Source organism: Coenobita brevimanus, chromosome 23 (assembly GCF_032717465.1).
Source record: "Coenobita brevimanus isolate Jiangsu-jjx chromosome 23, ASM3271746v2, whole genome shotgun sequence".
NCBI classification, from domain to species: Eukaryota; Metazoa; Arthropoda; class Malacostraca; order Decapoda; family Coenobitidae; genus Coenobita; species Coenobita brevimanus.
Window position 1 is genome coordinate 46,116,110 of NC_136976.1, and position 5,104 is coordinate 46,121,213.

General features: G+C 42.7%; 1 non-coding gene across 1 annotated transcript; it reads left to right on the forward strand.

The window, feature by feature from the left end:
- Positions 1-360: 360 nt before the first annotated feature.
- Positions 361-479, forward strand: LOC145393108 (5S ribosomal RNA). Its single transcript, XR_013896125.1, has one exon. It is a non-coding gene; the product is annotated as a 5S ribosomal RNA (ribosomal RNA).
- Positions 480-5,104: the final 4,625 nt, after the last annotated feature.

Sequence of the window (5,104 nt, forward strand, 5' to 3'; positions counted from 1 at the left end):
AACCCTAGGCACGCGTGCCAGACTTGGCACGTGAAGTGCTATACTATGGCACTCAACGTGATCCAGTGTAACAAAGAAAATATTGAAAATGCAAAGAGAGAGAGAGAGAGAGAGAGAGAGAGGTGAGCACATCCTTTCTTACTAAATCAATTAACACTGTTGCTACAGTGTTAAAAAATCTTACCTGACACGCAAAGTAGCGAAAAAATTGGCATTAATTATAAATTGGCACACCATGTTCAAAAGGTTGCCGACCCCTGATATAGTCAGTGAATGGGAAGAAGAGGCTTTGAGGAAGCTGAGAGATGGAATAGAGTGTTATATATAAAGAGGAAAGAGATAAAAAAATTAGTAAGAGTAAGAAGCGGCCATACCACGTTGAGTACACTGCTTCCCGTCCGATCAGCGAAGTTAAGCAACGTTGGGTCTGGTTAGTACTTGGATGGGTGACCGCCTGGGAACACCAGATGCTGTTGGCATCCCTACATGTCAAGTGGGGTTGGTGGAGGATTAGTGCCCCTCCCTGTAAAATAATTAACTCTAAGCCATTGGCCACCCCGTCTGGGATACATGGCGTCTGGCAATGAATGAATGAATGAAGAAGAGAGTGGATGAGGGGTTTGGAAGGAATTTGAGTGTTCAGTGGAGGGATTGTAAGAAAATGTTCTGGAAGGAGGTAATGAGAGTAAGACAGCAGGGGAGTGGAAGATAAAAATGGCAGATTGCTGGTGGAGTGGGGTGAAAAAGCAACTAGGTGGAGAGACCTCTTTAAGGAATGGTTGAGCATAGAGAATGAAAGTAGTGAGAGTAAAAGAGGCTAGGGAATGGCTGGGAGAAGGAGGGAGATAAGAAGGGAGGAAGAGATCAGTAGGATGGAAGTAGTGGAAGCAATGAAGAAAGTCAAAATGGGGAAATCCCCTGGAATTGATGAAGTGTGGTGAAATGCTGAAGCACGGGGGAGAGATAGTAATAGAATGAATATGGGAAATGAGCAGATTGGCCCGGGAGAAAGGTAGAGTCCTGGAGGATTGGAAGTCAGGTATAATTATTCCAGTATACAGAGGAAAAAGAGAAAAAGGAGTTTGTGCTAATCATAGGGGCATTTGTCCTCTTAGCATAAAAGGAAAAGTCTGTGGTAGGATACTTACTGACAGAGTTAGGGAAGTAACAGAGGAATTAGTTGGAGATGAGCAAGAAAGTTTCAGGAAGGGAAGAGGTTGTGTAGACCATAGATGCATCGTAAGGTGTTTAGAGGAAAAGTTTCTAGAGAATGAAAAGAAGTTGTATGCTGCCTTCATGGATTTGGAGAAAGCATATGACAGAGTGGATAGACAAGGAATGTGGAAAATTTAAAAAATTATGGAGTAAATGGGAAGTTGTTGAATATCATGAAGAGTATGTTTGAGGGCACTAGGGCTGCAATGCACGTGGATGGGGAACTGAGTGAATTTTTCTATCTGAATGTTGGATTGAAACAGGGATGTGTCATGTTGCCAGGATTGTTCAGTTTGTATATAGATGGAGTTACAGTAGGTACCCACAGTACTGTACACGAGTTCAGAGTACACGATCCTCATTGTACGCGAGGACCTATTTTTTCCCGAATTTTAGTGTATTTTTTAACAGTAAGTGAATTGAACTCGTTGTAGGTGAGACGGCAGCGAAGAGTGGCCCAAATCTGGGGTTAACCCCAAGCACGCGACATTGCCTCCCCCAAGAAGCGCCAACCACCAGTGATGGAGAGTGGAGACTTGTCGTTGATGGAGACCAGCTGGGTACTGTGTGCCCTAGGTAAATTCAAGGAAGAATTCAAGAATATTGAACGCTATCAATTGCGAGTGGAGGAAATGATGACTTCATTTTGAAGGGTTTTTGATCGATGTGAGTGCATCAGCTAGTGAAAGTGTCGAAAGTGCTGGTGACGAGAGTGGTGTGACGGGTGGTGCAGGAGGGGCACGCTAGGGTCCCAAGAAAATTCGCCATCAAGTAAATTTGCCGTCAGACAATAATTAACTTGTCTCTTCCTCTCTGTAGTCGCCTTTGAATACATATTCTCGTGTCACCCATGGTTGTCTGTATTAATGACAGCGAATTGTCTTGTTATTGTTTTGATGGGGAATTGACTAGTCAGTGAATTCTCCCGAAACCCACGCTAGGTGCCTCACCCTGCCTTGGATCCCCTTCTTACCTCCATTAAACCTGTTGTCCTCTTGGGTTAAGGTGAGCAGCCATATTCTTGTTGGTTTAGTTAAGCCATATCCTTGATGATTTAGTAAAGCCACAAACTTGTTGGTTTACTTTATCATAGGTAATATGTCTTAGATAGTATCCCTGTACAGTACAATACTTAGGTCTGAAAGGAGTCTCAAGGGTTGCCCATGAAGGGGGGTGTCGCCCATATGTAATTTTTCCCTTAAGTTTATATATGCAGAAAACAGAGGGAATCATTGAAAACAGTCTATAAACAAATTATTCATACAACAATAAATTATGTTAGCCTAATCTGGGCCCCAACATTAACAACCATAAATGTGGAAGGGGGGGGACTCCAAGAATGTTAACAGGATGTAAAGAGTCCACATGTATATTGATCTCTTGTACCAAGAAACAAGAAGAGACCAGTCAAGGAACATATGCATTTGAGAGGTAAACAGTTCATTGCATCAGCACAGGATTCATCCCACCCATGTAACTTTTCTGTTGCACCATCACCTCATCACAAAGAAACAAAAAATGAACAACTTTCCAACACTACTCAGAAGGCCTTTACAACACCCCTCCACCGCTGAACTCAACATTTCACTGATACACAAACACATAGCGACCGTAACCATCTAAACCTTCCAGACAAGTCACATCCTTCATGAAACATTCTGTCTATCTATCTATTGCCAGATGCCTTAATCCCATACGAGGTGGCCAGAAACACATGCCTCCATGTCGCCCTGTCCCCTGCCATTTCACTGCCCTGCTCCCAATTCACACCCCCCTCTCTCATATATCTCTCCACTCCATCCCTCCATCTCATCCATGACCTCCCCCTTCCTCTCTCCCCCTCCACCTCACTCACATACACTCTCCTTGTCAGTCTTTCACTCTCCATCCTCTCCACATTTCCAAACCACCTCAGTGTGTTTCTCCTAACACTTCATATCACATCCACATCCACACCACAACACTCCTTTACATCCTCATTTGCCACTCTGTCTCTCCATGTGACTCCACATGCTCCTCTCAAATAACTCATTTCCACTGCTCTCACTCTTGACTTGTGTCCCTCCAACAAAGTCCAAGCTTCACTTCCATACGTTAGAGTTGATATCACAATACTGTCATGTAGTAACATTCATTTCATAGAAATATTCATCCCAGAAAGACACAAATGCACCTTGTGAGACAGTGCACTGGCCATCACCCCTCCCTGCTTCAGTTCCAGTACAAAATTCAGCTCACAAGCAATCCACCATGCCTGCATTGTAAAGCACTCCCCACACCACAGCATGTATAGTCACCTTGTGTACCTCACTTTCATAACGTTGAAAATTTTTCATTATAATATCAACAAAATATCTGTGGAAACATGTGGCTGCAGTGGTCATTATTCTGGAGTTCACTGGGTTCCCATAGAAATGAGCCTGGGGTCACAGCAACAGCAACCCACCGAGTTATATCGCAGGAGCAACTGTTAAAACGATAATGATGATGAATATAGCAATGAGAGTTTGATGATGATTTTGATAGGGGCAGTGGCAATAACAGCTTCTTTATTCCCTAGGTATATGTCTCAGTTCCCTGCTCATCATCGCAACCAGATCAAGCTGCTAGAAGTTGACCAGGCACTGCGATTAAGGCCCAACCAATCTGGGGGTATCCACAATTCATTCCTGACCGTGGGAAAGCGTCTGTTAGCGAAGAAGGCCCCATCTCGATCTTCTTTGACTTCTATGCTGCTCCAGGTTGTAGGAGATGGTTACCTGGTTTCTGGGGTCATTACAGAAGATCATGTTTATATTGGTAAGTAATTGGAAGAAACAGAAGTGGTAAACCAAGAACAGGATTGGGAAAGAATAAGGGAGAGGATGTATGACAAGATGGGGGAGTATGTGTTGGAAGGTGTGTGAGAAAGTTGTAGTTGGAAGAACATGTAGACCAAGAAAAAGGAGTGAAGTTGTAAAAGAGTTGGATGGTATGAGGAAGAGGCAGACCAAGAATTAGATGTAATATATGTGAGTTGAACACAGCAGTTTCTCCCTCTTTTTCCCCCCCCCCCCTTTTTTTTTATAATGTCCAATTTTAAACTGGACGTATGGAGAAAATTCATTTTGGTCCAATGATCTTTCAAGTCTGTCTGATTTTTGCTTTATTTCTCCTGCTTTTGGACCTTTTTTCCTGTATTAAGGAAACAAACAGCCAGCTAACAAAAAAACAGGTAAAATGAGATAACAGTAAGCTAAATTACTGCATGATAAATGAGGTAGCATTTTTGTGGGACTCAGAAATGATGCACTGGGGTTAGTGATGGGTTGACACTTGTCATCACATGCTATGACCTTGAGGTGCAGCAAGAGGGGTTTCCAAGTGTGCGTAATTGTCTGAACATTTATTCTTCCATCCAAGTGTTCTGAGTGTTTTCCTGGAGCTCTTGTTAGTTTTTTCTTTCACAGGTTTTCATGCCTGTCTTGATATAAATTGAAAGTAAAAAATTAACTGGAGCTCCTGAGTGTACAACAAGAACACTAAGACAAAAGAATAAATGTTCAGACAATCATGCACTGAGAAACTACTCTTCCTGCATCTTAAGGTCACAGCAAGTGATGAGTGTCCACCCACCATCCACCCAAGCATGTCACATCTGTGTCTCACGTAAGTGCTGTTTTATATATCCTTCATTATTTTAGCTTACTGTGATCTCACTTTAATCTTGCCTTTTTCTGCCAAACTTTATTTCATATGCTTCTTCCCAATACTGTGCTCCCATTTTAGTTTTTTCTTCTTTGTTAATGGTTTCAGCCACTCTGGTGGGTCTCCCCCCACACCTACCAGTCAACCTACCACCTCCAGAGTTCACACTGACAATATTATTCTTGTGAAAAGTGCATCAAAG